Source organism: Triticum urartu, chromosome 2A (assembly GCF_056163025.1).
Source record: "Triticum urartu cultivar PI428250 chromosome 2A, HENAU_Tu73, whole genome shotgun sequence".
Taxonomy (NCBI): domain Eukaryota; kingdom Viridiplantae; phylum Streptophyta; class Magnoliopsida; order Poales; family Poaceae; genus Triticum; species Triticum urartu.
The window spans coordinates 726,031,618-726,046,765 of NC_141874.1; the positions used below are offsets into that span (position 1 = coordinate 726,031,618).

Sequence of the window (15,148 nt, forward strand, 5' to 3'; positions counted from 1 at the left end):
TCCTTGGTCGATTCACTGAGCCAATTGACCAACTTTCGAGATTTGCAGTGGTGCAACTTCTGAGGTCTCCGCCAGGAATGACGACCACGAGATGGAGGACGCTGTCACCTCCAACCCTGGTACGATCACTGACGTTCCTGCTTTTGAGTCAACTGAAACTTTATCGCGATTGAATGTTTTCCTTGCAGCTCCTCCTCATGTTATTGACCTCCCGGACGACGACGACGACGACGATGGACCACTGAGGGTGAAGAGGAAGAAGAAGGCGTTGGCTGGCAAGACTCCGCAATCCACTCTGGCGCCTGAGGCCGCAGTTCGAGACAATGGCGAACCCACTCGGGCTTCCGTGACTTTCGCTGTTCCTCTGACGAGTGTGCGGCCTTCAGCGTCGACTGCGGATCCGTCTTCGCTTTTTGCTGCGTACCCCGTCCCTGAGGACCAAGCGGCTGCTGCGAAGGAGGCTGTACGCTAGGCTGGAGTCATGATGGAATAGGTGAAAGTGGCTCGGGAGGCTTGCCAGGCGGCATATGACGCGAGCTCGGCTCTTCAAAGTAATGTCCAGGTCAGTCGACTTCAACACTTGGTCTGTTTCGATATGTCCTTTGAAGATTCTCTTTTCCGAAGGTCTTTAAGTTTGTACACCCACTGGGTGTGTTTGCCAATTCTTGGACGAGTGGGGGCACGCTAAGTGCACCCACTGGGTGTAGTCCCCGAGACTACGGTGGACTGCTGGCGGTCGACTGTAGTCTTTAAATTGAGTCGTTGTAGTTGAATTTCTTCGCTCTGTCTGATCGGGTCATGTCGAATGGAACGGAATCCTGTCGACTGCGGGCAGTCGACGTCTTTCTCTCTTTTTTTTACTGTGGGGGCACGCTGAGTGCACCCACTGGGTGTAGCCCCCGAGGCTACTGTCGAATGTTTTGCTTCGGCTGTAGTCTTAGAAACTCTGTTATTGTCTCTTAACTTCTCGGAAGCAGCTTGTCTTGGACTCGACTTCAGGGATCGGTCGAGTGGGATAGGAACCGGTGGGGGCACGCTGAGTGCACCTACTGGGTGTAGTCCCCGAGACTATGGTAGACTGCTGGCAGTCGACCGTAGTCTTAGTATTTACTGCCTTTGTTGCTTTTTCCTTTTTACTGAAATTGTAACTCCTCCTCTTTGACTTCAGAAATCTTGTGATCTTGGAACCCGCTTGGCTGACTTGGAGAAGCAGCAAATTCAAATGAACCTTGATCTGGAGCTGGCCAGGACAGAACTGCAGACGGTCAGAGACGGCGCCGCAGGTAAGACGCCTTTGTCGACTGGTTAGTTTTTAGGCTTGAGTATCTTTTCGCTTTCTCCGACTCAATCATCATTTTTTGCAGAAAAACTGAAAGAAGCTCTGGCGAAGAAGGATCAGGACTTGGCTGCTGCCCGTAAGGAGGCTGATGACAAGACCGCTCTGGCCGCACAGAAGCTAGCTTCGGTCGAACACTTAGAACAAGAGAATACCAAGCTCAAGACCGCTCTGAATGAAGTCAACAGGGAGTGTTCACGTTGGAAGAAGGAGAACCTCACCCTAAGCGAGAAGCTGGAAGGCCTCGCTCGCGGGAGAAACGACCTGGAGAGCTACTTGGGGAGCCTCGCCAAGAAGTTGTACCTTAAGCTTGAAGGTGCGCATTCAGTTCCGACTGGTTTTTGAGTCGACTCATTCTGTGAAAATTGTCTTATCCTTGAATCTTGTATGCAGAGCTTTGCCAGAATTTTGAAGAGGAGACCAGTCGAGTGGAGCCGAGCTTGGACCCTGTTAACTCTCTTGTGAAGGACGAGGCCGCAATGAACGTGCTCCATCTGGAGTCTCGTGTTGACGGTGTCGTGGATTACTTGGCTCGACTGAAGGTTGCCATGACGCGGATCGACCCGACACTTTGGCCGGAATCTACGCTCCAGAATGATCTCGAGTCTCTGATGACTCGACTCAATGGAATCTCTGACCGGGTGCAGGAGTGGAAGAAGTCTTCAGCTCGGTGTGGCGCTGACGTGGCTCTGTCCCTGGTCCACGTCCATTGTAAGGAGGTGCGGGAGGAGAAGCTGGCCGCCATCCAAGTCGCCAACACGAGGAAGCACAACTTCCAGGACTTCATGGAGACATTTATTGCTGCTGCTACCCGCATCGCAGATGGGATCGACTTGGATGAGTTCGTGGCCCCTGCCAGTCCTCCTCCTCCTGAGGAATGAAAAAACTTGCCTCGGAATGCCGAGTGTATTTTGTAAACCGTTAAACTCTGCCTTAAATTTGCCTCGGAATGCCGAGTGGAAGTGTAACAGTTAAACTCTGCCAAGCCGGGGGCTCGAGTACTTTGACCTGAGGTTTCTAGGACCTTTTAGGCTTTATCCGTAATTGATTTGTCGTTGAATCTCTTTGTGGACGACCCGTCGAGTGGGATTTGATCTTCACTCGAAATAACTTTGTGTCTGTGGTGCAGCTCCGAAGGAGAAGGTGGCAGTCGACCTGCCTCTCGTCGTCCTTGGGACATGAGAAGTGTTTCATACTTAGGCGAGCGCTGGGCTGCAGCTAAGCCTCCGAGCGGGAGGTTTGCTCTCGCTCGGTAGGATTTTAAACTTAGGCGAGTGCTGACTGCAGCTAAGTCTCTTCGTAGGAGAGCTTAGGCGAGTACTGGATTGCAGCTAAGCCCCCGAGTGGGAGGTTTGCTCTCCACTCGGTAGGATTTTTCAAACTTAGGCGAGTGCTGACCGCAGCTAAGTCTCTTCGTAGGAGAGCTTAGGCGAGTACTCGACTGCAGCTAAGCCCCCGAGTGGGAGGTTTGCTCTCCATTTGGTAGGATTTTTCAAACTTAGGTGAGTGCTGACCGCAGCTAAGTCTCTTCGTAGGAGACCTTAGGCGAGTGCTGGACTGCAGCTAAGCCCCCGAGTGGGACGTTTGCTCTCCACTCGGTAGGATTTTTCAAACTTAGGCGAGTGCTGACCGCAGCTAAGTCCCTTCGTAGGAGACCTTAGGCGAGTGCTGGACTGCAGCTAAGCCCCCGAGTGGGAGGTTTTCTCTCCACTCGGTAGGATTTTTCAAACTTAGGCGAGTGCTGACCACAGCTAAGTCTCTTCGTAGGAGACCTTAGGCGAGTGCTGGACTGCAGCTAAGCCCCCGAGTGGGAGGTTTGCTCTCCACTTGGTAGGATTTTTTTAAAATTTGGCGAGCGCCGGACTGCAGCTAAGTCTCTAAATGAGAGAACTTAGGCGAGTGTTGGACTGCAGCTAAGCCCCCGAGTGGGAGGATCGCTCTCCACTCAGTAGGATTTTTCAAACTTAGGCGAGTGCTGACCGCAGCTAAGTCTCTTCGTAGGAGAGCTTAGGCGAGTACTGGACTGCAGCTAAGCCCCCGAGTGGGAGGTTTGCTCTCCACTCGGTAGGATTTTTCAAACTTAGGCGAGTGCTGACCGCAGCTAAGTCCCTTCGTAGGAGACCTTAGGCGAGTGCTGGACTGCAGCTAAGCCCCCGAGTGGGAGGTTTGCTCTCCACTCGGTAGGATTTTTCAAACTTAGGCGAGTGCTGACCGCAGCTAAGTCTCTTCGTAGGAGACCTTAGGCGAGTGCTGGACTGCAGCTAAGCCCCCGAGTGGGAGGATCGCTCTCCACTCGGTAGGATTTTTTCAAACTTAGGCGAGCGCCGGACTGCAGCTAAGTCTCTAAATGAGAGAACTTAGGCGAGTGTTGGACTGCAGCTAAGCCCCCGAGTGGGAGGTTCGCTCTCCACTCGGTAGGATTTTTCAAACTTAGGCGAGACGGATTCGCAGCTAAGTCACCCACTGGGGGATTTCGTATGTAAACAAAAGTGACAACAATTAATGGAACACTCTTGCCTTTGATAAAAACGAACTGCGGGAAATTTTCTTATTACATCTCGTCCAAGGTTGAGCTCAAGTGTAAAAGGGGCAGAGTAGTTCCGCATTCCAAGCTCGAGGCTCGTCGATCTGGCGATCAACATTGAAGAGGTGATACGCTCCATTGTGGAGGACTCTGGTGATGATGAAGGGACCTTCCTAAGTGGGAGCAAGCTTGTGTGGTTTCTGTTGATCCACTCGGAGGACCAAATCTCCTTCTTGGAAGGCTCGACTCTTCACATTCCGGGCGTGGAATCGACGCAAGTCTTGCTGATAAATGGTTGATCTGATCATGGCCATCTCCCTCTTTTCTTCGAGGAGGTCGACTACGTCTTGCCGGGCCTGTTCTGCTTCATCTTCGGTGTAAAGCTCGACTTGGGGCGCGTTGTGAAGAAGATCACTTGGCAGAACCGCTTCGGCTCCATAAACCAGAAAGAATGGAGTTGTTCCAGTCGACCGGTCAGGGGTGGTCCTCAATCCCCACAGAACTGACGGAAGCTCGTCGACCCAAGCACCTGCCGCGTGCTTGAGATCACGCATCAGCCGAGGTTTCAGTCCTTTAAGAATCAGACCATTTGCTCTTTCAGCTTGCCCATTCGACTGAGGATGCGCGACCGACGCGTAGTCGACTCGTGTGCCTTGAGAGGCGCAAAAAGCTCTAAACTGGTCCGAATCGAAGTTTGACCCATTGTCGGTGATGATGCTATGAGGGACTCCATATCTGAATGTTAGTCCTTTGACGAAACTGATAGCAGTGCCAGCATCGAGGTCGGTCGGGTGAATGTGGACTGTCTTCGTTTCACCAGTCGACTGAAAAGCTGACTCTGAAGCGGGCTTCTTGGCCCGTAGCAATTCACTCGGATCGGCAGTCTTTTGGTACTCTTGCAGCTCGACCACTGCCATCTGAGCATCTGCAATCTTTGAGCCTTTCTGAAAGCATTCTTCTGCCTTCTTCCGATTGCCTATAACAGTGATTACCCCTTTAGGGCCCGGCATCTTCAGTTTGAGGTACACGTAACATGGTCGAGCCATGAAATGCGCGTAAGCTGGCCTGCCCAAAATGGCATGATAAGCACTTTGGAAGTCCACAACCTCGAATGTCAACTTTTCCTTGCGGTAATTCTTTGAATCACCAAAAACCACATCAAGAGCGATCTGGCCGAGTGATTGGGCTTTCTTCCCAGGAATGACTCCGTGGAAACTCATACTACTGGTGCTGAGCCTGGACATCGGAATGCCCATTCCTTTCAATGTTTCAGCATACAGTATGTTCAGGCCACTGCCGCCATCCATCAGGACTTTAGTCAGTCGAGTGCCTTCAACAATTGGGTCGACCACCAAAGCTTGCCTCCCAGGGGTGGCAATGTGCGTTGGGTGATCAGACTGGTCGAATGTGATGGCAATCTGAGACCACTTCAGGTAACTGGGTGTTGCCGGGGCAACCAGGTTCACCTCTCGGTTAATGACTTTCAGTCGACTTTTGCTCTCGACATCGGCAAAAATCATCAGGGTGGAATTGACTTGGGGGTATCCATCGTCGCTGTCTTCCTTGTCCTCGACCCTGTCCGACTCTTTTTCCTTATCCCTGGACTGCTTTCCTTGGAACTGCTGGATCAGGAGTCGGCACTGTCGAGTGGTATGCTTTGGGTAAATAAAATTACCCTCTTCATCCTTCTTGGTGTGGATGTGACATGGAAGATCCAAAACATCATTTCCGTCTTGATCCTTGACTTTTCTGGGCTTCCAGGTGCCCTTGGGTTTTCCCTTGAAGTTTCCCTGGGCTACGGCCAGGGCCTCCCCAGGAGCGGCTGGCTCGGCCTTCCGCTTCTGCTTCCGACTGGAATTGCCTCCAGTTTCCTAGGCGACTGCTTTCTGCTTGCCACTCCGGAGTCGATCTTCGTCTTCTCCGTTAGCATACTTGGTGGCAATCTCCATCATCCGATTCAGAGACATCTCTCCAGTTCGACCGAACTTCAGATTCAACTCTCTGTATTTAACACCTTCCTTGAAGGCACAAACTGCTTGATGGTCCGGCACGTTCGCAACCGAGTGATGCAGCGTGATCCACCTCTGGATGTATTCCCTCAGAGTTGCATTCGGCTTCTGCACACAAGACCGTAACTCTGTTAGGCCTGCAGGTCGCTTGCATGTTCCTTCAAAGGTTGTGATAAACACTCAGGAGAGGTCCTCCCAAGTGTAAATGCTACTGGGTGCCAACTGATTTAGCCATGCTCTGGCCGAGCCCTCTAACATGAGAGGCAAATGCTTCATGGCCACCTCGTCATTGCCACCGCCAATCTATACAGCCACCCGATAATCTTCGAGCCAGGTGTCAGGCTTAGATTCACCGGTGAACTTGCCAATTCCAGTCGCCAACCTGAAATTGGGAGGTATCACTGCGGCTCTGATGGCTCGACTGAAGCACTCTGGCCCTGAAGCGCGTACTCTGCTGCTGGCAGGCGCATCTCTGTTGTGGCCTTCTCGATGAGCTCTGTTCCTGTCAACCAAACCTTGAACAAGGATGGATCTCGCATCAAAGCCTGGGTCCCTGGGGTCGACTGGAATCCTCTGCCCAACACTATGAGGGTGTCTGTCATCTTGCCGTCGAGGCGCATATGACCCACTCCTCGGGGGAGGGGTTGGCACTCGACGTCGATCATCACGGTCGAACCAGCGATCGTACTGCTCATTCCTCCTGTACTGATCATGCTAGTCGCCACGTCCCTCACGCCTCGGTGGCGATCTCGGGCTGTGAGCCGACTCGACTGTATCCCTCGCAATGGATCGACTGTGGATCCTGTTCCGCGACTGAGAGACAGCAGAATTCTGGTTTCCCGCCGCCCGGAGCAGCGCTCTGATCTGCAACAATCCCCTGCCCACCTCCGATTGGGAGGGCTGAATTGATTCTGCTATACGGGCTGCAGCGGCCAAATTCTGAACTGGGGTTCGGTATACCTGCGTCGGCGGGAAGAGCTGGCGTCGACTAGACTCGGGAGCCCGCTGACGCGCTTGCTCGTCGAGTGCTCGCTGAAGATTCTCCAATCGAGTGCGCTCGGCCAAGTTGGCCAAACGCGCGTCCTCCGAGGTCCAGGCCTCGGGGGTCTCTCCGACGATAGGAGTGCGGAGCGCGTCCATGTTCCGGCGGCGAAGCTCCTCCCGCTGCAATGACGTGAGAGGTTCGGGGAGATACTCGTCGTGGGGATGCGACGGATCTCCCCCACCCGCGCCTCCATCAGTGCGAGGGAAACCGAGGGGACTGTGTGTTCCATCGACTGCCAGGACCTCAGCCGCTGGATCGCTACTGTCGCACTCGGATGCGGTCTCCGCGGAGCCAGTCGAACAGGCCGTGGAGGGATTCGACGGGCTCGATTGCCGCGACTTGTGGGGCTGCCGATGGGCGGGCCACGGCGTGCCTCACCCACCTCTGAAGTCTTGACCGACCGGAGCGCTTGCGCTGGTGGGAGACAGGGCGGGGAGACGATACGGGGGCCGACCCATATTGGGTCGACGGTTGCCGCAGGAGGACGCCACGAATGCATGCGCGGAAATGCGTCGCGCCGCGGACGGGGAGCGCGTCGATGTCGAGTGGTGCCTCCTGAAGCCAGGCGGAGTCATCGATGATGAAGGTGAGCGCGCCGAGACGGATCTCGCGGTCCTCCACCAAAACTCCGCAAGAAAACATGATCAAAGGGATCGGGAAAGATCACAACTTCTCCAACTAAGCGCTAAGATTCCGGCCCCACGGTGGGCGCCAACTGCCATGGTTCTAACTCTGACAGTGATGTAGGGGGTGAGTATGGAGAGGCTAGATCCTAGCTATTGGGAAGTTGTTACACGCGAGGTTTACGAGTTCAGGCCCTTCTCGGAGGAAGTAATAGCCCTACGTCTCGGAGCCCGGAGGCGGTCGACTGGATTATGCGTGTATGGATTACAGGGGTGCGAACCCTCCTTACTGAGGAGGGGGGTGGCTTATATAGAGTTCACCGGCTCCCTCCTACCCCCAGTAATGCAGGGTTTAAGGTACATTTAAGGTCGGGCGTTACTGGTAACGCCCCTAATAAAGAGCTATAATGACCATAAAGACTACTTAACAGCTGACCGTTTGCCTGCGGAGTGACTATAGATCTCCCGGCGGTCGAGTGGTTGGCTTCATGGTCGAGTGATAGCTTCTTGGTCGAGTGTCTTGAACCTGTCGAGTGGGATGCCTTCAAGTCGATTGAAAGGTGATTTCTCCTAGGGGTGTCCTAGAGTAGGACTCTTCGGTCAGGTCCGTGTCCCTACCCTAGGTACATGTCTTCATCACAGGGTGCTCAGGATTCCCGAGGGCCACTGTGAGCTCGTCATTCTCTCTGTCTGGAACGAACGTCCCTTGCTGCGTTGCGTCGATATATTGCTGAAGCCTCTTGACTGGTATTTCCAATTTATCGTCCGTCCAAATGCACTTCCCTGATACAGGGTCCAAGGTTCCGCCAGCCCCGAAGAACCAAGTCCGGCAATGGTCTGGCCAGTTCATTGTCTCTGGTTCGATCCCTTTATCAAGCAGATCATTCTCAGCCTTGGCCCACTTAGGCTGGGCTACGAGGTAGCCACCTGACCCCGTGCGATGGTGATGCTTCTTCTTTGCAGCATTTTTCTTGTTTGTCGCCGACATCTTCTTACTCTTTTCTGATGTCTTGTTGGCCACAAATGTGGGCCAGTCATCTCTAACCTGCTCATATTTGCCCTTGAATTCTGGTGTCTCTTTTTTATCAACAAACCTTTTCAGCTCATTCTTCCACCTCCTGAATAGGTCTGCCATCCTCTTAAGAGCAAAAGACTTGATTAATTGCTCTTTAACTGGCTTCTCCGGATCATCCTCTGGCGGTAAGGTGAAATTTGACTTCAGCTCAGTCCAAAGATCATTTTTCTGCATATCATTGACATAAGACACCTCAGGGTCTTCTTTAGCCGGCTTTAACCATTGCTGGATGCTGATCGGGATCTTGTCCCTAACCAGAACCCCGCACTGAGCAACAAATGCGTTCTTTGTCCGGATGGGTTCAATCGGTTGGACGTCGCGCGCGATTGCTATGATCTCAAACTTTTCATCCGAGCTCAACTTTTTCTTCGAGCCTCGTCTCTTTACCGAAGTTGTGCTCGATCCGGAGGGCTAGAAAAAAGAACAAAGACGAGAGTTAATTAATATGTGTACATACCAAAACAATGAATGCATCAATTAGCTAGTCAGCACAGGCTTAACTAATATATATATATATATATATATATATATATATACCTGGGCGGACTCGGTTCGGTCACCGGAGCCGTCATTACGGTCTCCTTCTTGCACCATCATTGGGTCACCGGAGCCATCATAATCATAGCCAGCTGCTTCTTCACCCTCTCCTTCCAGACCATCGGTGTCATTGAGAAACAACGAGCAGACGGCATCACTTCCTTGTGCGATTATGTCCCCCAACAACGCTTCTTGTGCTTCGTCTTGGGGGGTGTCCATAGTTTCTACAAATATTTACAACATGGCAATTATTATTCAAACATGACACATGGATATATTAGTGGCAAACGTATAACTAGCTAGCTAATCACAGTAAGTAATCATATTAATTAGTGGCATCGACGCTGCTTCTCTAGGGTTTCGGGTGGCCTCGACAACGCTTCAAGGGTTTGGGGTGGCCTCAAGAACGCTTCAAGGAGGGGGTAATATCGACAACGACGAGATACATACACGGGAAAATAATGTTATCGGGGAGGGGGTATATCGACCCCCCCCCACGTGTTGAAGTTATCGGGGAGGGGGGTATATCGACCCCCCCCACGTGTTGAAGTTATCGGGGAGGGGGTATATCGACCCCCCACATGTTGAAGTTATCGGGAGGGGGTATATCGACCCCCCTCGTGTTGAAGTTATCGGGAGGGGGTATATCGACCCCCCCCCCACGTGTTGAAGCTATCGGGAGTTTATATCGACACGACATACGTACATGGGAAAATAATATTATTGTGGAGGGGGTATATCGACCCCCCCCTTCATGTTGAAGTTATCGGGAGGGGTATATCGACGACGGCAGACCCGATAAAACATAAGAAAACGAAGAAGAAATAAAAAGAGGAGAAGAAGAAAAGAATAGCTAGAGGAGAAGATCGAAGAAAAAAAAGAAGAAAAAAAAGATGAGAAGAAGAAAGGAATAGAGGAGAAGAAGAAATTCTATTTTCTCTTCTTCTCCTCTATTCCTTTCTTCTTCTCCTCTTCTTTTTCTTCTTTTTTCTTCTTCTTATTTATTTCTCCTCTTCTTCCTCTCCTCTTCTTCTTTCTTTCCTCTCCTTATTTTCTTCTTTCCTATCCTTCTTTTCCTTCCTTCTTAATATCACTTAGCAAATTTTGCAACGATAGGGAGGGGGTGCTCCCGTGGTCTAAAATCCGTCTATGCACGATAGAAAATTCTGAAAAAATACATCTATGATCCCTCAACGTCCCTGCCTCTCTCATGAACAAAAAAATCTGTGAATAAAAAAACACCATGTTCTATGAACAAAAAACATCATATTTCATCCACATCCATGCATACATCATATATGTGATCATCTATGAAAAAAACATCATATTCTATAAAAAAATCATTACATATATATATGAACAAAATCAATTATGATAACAAGTATATATATCATCATATATATAAAAACAAGCATATATATGAAAAAATTGCAATGATAGGGAGGGCACCAGCGGCCGGACCAAGGTGAGGAGGACCACGGGGTCGGCGGCGAGGATGGCGACGGGGCAGTGGGCGCGCGCTCGGGGTAGGGGGCGACGGCGACGAATGGCAAGGCAGGGCGACGACGCGGCGACGACGGGGGCGGGCTGGGGCGGCGCGCGTCGGGGCAGGGGCATGGGCGATGGCGAGGGCGGGCCGGGGCGGCGCGTTTTGGGGCAGGGGCGCGGGCGACGGCGACGGGGGCGGGCCGGGGCAGCGTGCGTTGGGGCAGGGGCGGGCCGAGGCGGCGCGCGTCGGGGCAGGGGCGCGGGCGACGGCGAGGGCGTGGGCAACGGCGGGTGATGGCGAGGGCGCGGGCGACGGCGACGACGGGCACGGGCGAGGCGACGGCGGGGGCGGCGGGCGGCGTCGGGGTAGCCTGGCGGCGTCGGCATCGGGACGGCAACTGCGAGATGAGAGTGAAAATTTCCTAAGTGTGAACTTATATAGCAAAGCCTTTAGTCCCGGTTCGTGGCACCAACTGGGACTAAAGGTGGGCATTAGTCCCGGTTGGTGCCACCAACCGGGACCAAAGGCCTTTTTCAGCAGCCCAAAGGGCGGGAAGCGGCGGCCTTTGGTCCCGGTTGGCGGCACCAACCGGGACTAAAGGTGGGCATTGGTCCCGGTTGGTGCCACCAACCGGGACCAATGCCCACCTTTAGTCCCAGTTGGGGCCGCCAACCGGGACCAAAGGCCTTGTGCTGCCCTGCGCCAAAACTTTAGTCCCACCTCGCTAGCTGAGAGAACTAGAGAGTGGTTTATAAGCGTTGTTGCGCCTTCCCTCTCGAGCTCCTCTCAAATGCAGGCTTTCGGGCCTAACCCTGCGATGTGTGCCTGTGGGCCTACTGGGCCTCCTGCGGGCCTGAATCCTGGCCCATGGCAGGGTTTCTAGTCGTATTCAGGCCGTGGGGGCCCAGTAGGTGGCATTTTTTTGTTTTTTTCTTTGTTGCTTTATTTATTTTATTTTGTTTCTATTTACAACAAAATACTTATTGTTGCTATTTTTTCCATTTTTTTGTTTTGTTTTCTACATTATTTATTTTCTTTTTTTTTGCTTTTTTTAATTATTTTTGCTTTTAGTTTTAGAAAAATTATAAACTTTCTGTTAGTGCCATTAGTTTTCAAATTTGAAAACACTTTTTTATTTTTTTTGTTTACTTTGTTGCTTTATTTATTTTATTTTGTTTCTACTTACAACAAAATACTTATTGATGCTATTTTTATTTTTTTTCCAGTTTTTTTGTTTTGTTTTCTGCATTATTTATTTTCTTTTGTTTTTTGCTTTATTTTTAATTCTTTTGCTTTTAGGTCAGCAAAATTATAAACTTTCTGTTAGTGCCATTAGTTTTAGAAAAATTATAAACTTTCTGTTAGTGCCATTAGTTTTCAAATTTGAATAGTTAAAATTTGAATTCTTTGAAATTTGTGTGAATCAAAAGTTTGTGATTAACTTTACTAAAAAAAATGAACATAGATGCACCTATAGAGAAAATTTGACCTAAATTCATAGTTTTCAAATGAACTCTGAAAAAGTTGGCATAGCATGTGCATGTACAAAACGGACAATGGTATCATACTCGTCTGTTACAAAGTTGGCATGGTATCATCATAATAGTTGCGGGAGAAAGTCTTCACTTTTTCTTCGCTTGTGTCATTTGCTTATTGCGCCGTAACCATGGATAATCTTCATCGTTTATCAGGATGCATGGGTCAGCCTTGATTTTGAAGGGAGGAATTTCATGAAACTTTTCATAATCTTCAGACATGTCTGTCTTGCCCTCCACTCCCAGGATGTCCCTTTTTCCTGAAAGAACTATGTGGCGCTTTGGCTCATCGTATGATGTATTCGCTTCCTTATCTTTTCTTTTTCTCGATCTGGTAGACATGTCCTTCACATAGATAACCTGTGCCACATCATTGGCTAGGAGGAACGGTTCGTCAGTGTACCCAAGATTTTTCAGATCCACTGTTGTCATTCCATACTGTGGGTCTACCTGTACCCCGCCTCCTGACAGATTGACCCATTTGCACTTAAACAAAGGGACCTTAAAATCATCTCCGTAGTCAAGTTCCCATATGTCCACTATGTAACCATAATATGTGTCCTTTCCCTTCTCGGTTGTTGCATCAAAGCGGACACCGCTGTTTTGGTTGGTGCTCTTTTGATCTTGGTCAATCGTGTAAAATGTATTCCCATTTATCTCGTATCCTTTGTAAATCAATACAGTCAAAGATAGTCTCCTAGACAAGAAGTACAACTCATCACAAACAGTGTTGTCACCTCTGAGACTTGTTTCCAACCAACTGCTGAAAGTCCTGATGTGTTCACATGTAATCCAGTCGTCGCACTGCTTTGGGTGTTTGGAGCGCAGACGGTTCTTGTGTTCATCGACATACGGGGTCACCAAGGTAGAGTTCTATAGAACTGTGTAGTGTGCTTGAGACCAAGAATATCCGTCCCTGCATATTATTGAGTCCTTTCCAAGCATGCCTTTTCCAGTCAGTCTCCCCTCATACCGCGATTTAGGGAGACCTATCTTCTTAAGGCCAGGAATGAAGTCAACACAAAACCCGATGACATCCTCTGTTTGATGGCCCATGGAGATGCTTCCTTTTGGCCTAGTGCGGTTATGGACATATTTGTTTAGGATTCCCATGAACCTCTCAAAGGGGAACATATTGTGTAGAAATACGGGCCCCAGAATGACAATCTCGTCGACTAGATGAACTAGGATGTGCGTCATGATATTGAAGAAGGATGGTGGGAACACCAGCTCGAAACTGACAAGACATTGCGCCACATCACTCCTTAGCCTTGGTACGATTTCTGGATCGATCACCTTCTAAGAGATTGCATTAAGGAATGCACATAGCTTCACAATGGCTAATCGGACGTTTTCCGGTAGAAGCCCCCTCAATGCAACCGGAAGCAGTTGCGTCATAATCACGTGGCAGTCATGAGACTTTAGGTTCTGGAACTTTTTCTCTGGCATATTTATTATTCCCTTTATATTCGACGAGAAGCCAGTCGGGACCTTCATACTGAGCAAGCATTGAAAGAAGATTTCTTTCTCTTCTTTCGTAAGAGCGTAGCTGGCAGGACCTTCATACTGCTTCGGAGGCATGCCATCTTTTTCATGCAAACATTGCAGGTCCTCCCGTGCCTCAGGTGTATCTTTTGTCTTTCCATACACGCCCAAGAAGCCTAGCAGGTTCACGCAAAGGTTCTTCGTCACGTGCATCACGTCGATTGAAGAGCGGACCTCTAGGTCTTTCCAGTAGGGTAGGTCACAAAATATAGATATCTTCTTCCACATGGGCGCGTGTCCCTCAGCGTCATTCGGAACAGCTAGTGCGCCGGGACCCTTTCCAAAGATTACGTGTAAATCATTGACCATAGCAAGTACGTGATCACCGGTACGCATGGCAGGCTTCTTCCGGTGATCTGCCTCGCCTTTGAAATGCTTGCCTTTCTTTCGACATTGATGGTTGGTCGGAAGAAATCGACGATGGCCCAGGTACACATTCTTCCTACATTTGTCCAGGTATATACTTCCAGTGTCATCTAAACAGTGCATGCATGCGTGGTATCCTTTGTTTGTCTGTCCCGAAAGGTTACTGAGAGCGGGCCAATCGTTGATGGTCACGAACAGCAATGCCTTTAGGTTAAATTCCTCCTGTCTGTGCTCATCCCACGTATGTACACCGTTTCCATTCCACAGCTGTAAAAGTTCTTCAACTAATGGCCTTAGGTACACATCAATGTCGTTGCCAGGTTGCTTAGGGCCTTGGATGAGAACTGGCATCATAATGAACTTCCGCTTCATGCACATCCAAGGAGGAAGGTTATACATACATAGAGTCACGGGCCAGGTGCTATGATTGTTGCTCTGCTCCCCGAAAGGATTAATGCCATCCGGGCTTAAAGCAAACCATACATTCCTTGGGTCCTTTGCAAACTCATCCCAGTACTTTCTCTCGATTTTTCTCCATTGCGACCCGTCAGCGGGTGCTCTCAACTTCTCGTCTTTCTTACGGTCCTCACTGTGCCATCGCATCACCTTGGCATGCTCTCCGTTTCTGAACAGACGTTTCAACCGTGGTATTATAGGAGCATACCACATCACCTTCGCAGGAACCCTCTTCCTGGGGGGCTCGCTATCAACATCACCAGGGTCATCTCGTCTGATATTATAACGCAATGCACCGCATACCAGGCATGCGTTCAGATCCTTGTATGCACCATGGTAGAGGATGCAGTCATTAGGGCATGCATGTATCTTCTCCATGTCCAATCCTAGAGGGCATACAACCTTCTTTGATGCGTATGTACTGTCGGGTAATTCGTTATCCTTTGGAAGCTTCTTCTTCAATATTTTCAGTAGCTTCTCAAATCCTTTGTCAGGCACAACATTCTCTGCCTTCCACTGCAGCAATTCCAGTACGGTACCGAGCTTTGTGTTGCCATCTTCGCAATTGGGGTACAACCCTTTTTTGTGATCCTCTAACATGGGATCGA

The 15,148-nt window shown here is 50.1% G+C and overlaps 1 pseudogene; it reads right to left on the reverse strand.

Annotated features, from left to right (window-relative positions):
- Nucleotides 1–12,260: 12,260 nt before the first annotated feature.
- LOC147987221 (uncharacterized) lies at nt 12,261–13,373 on the reverse strand (annotated as a pseudogene).
- Nucleotides 13,374–15,148: the final 1,775 nt, after the last annotated feature.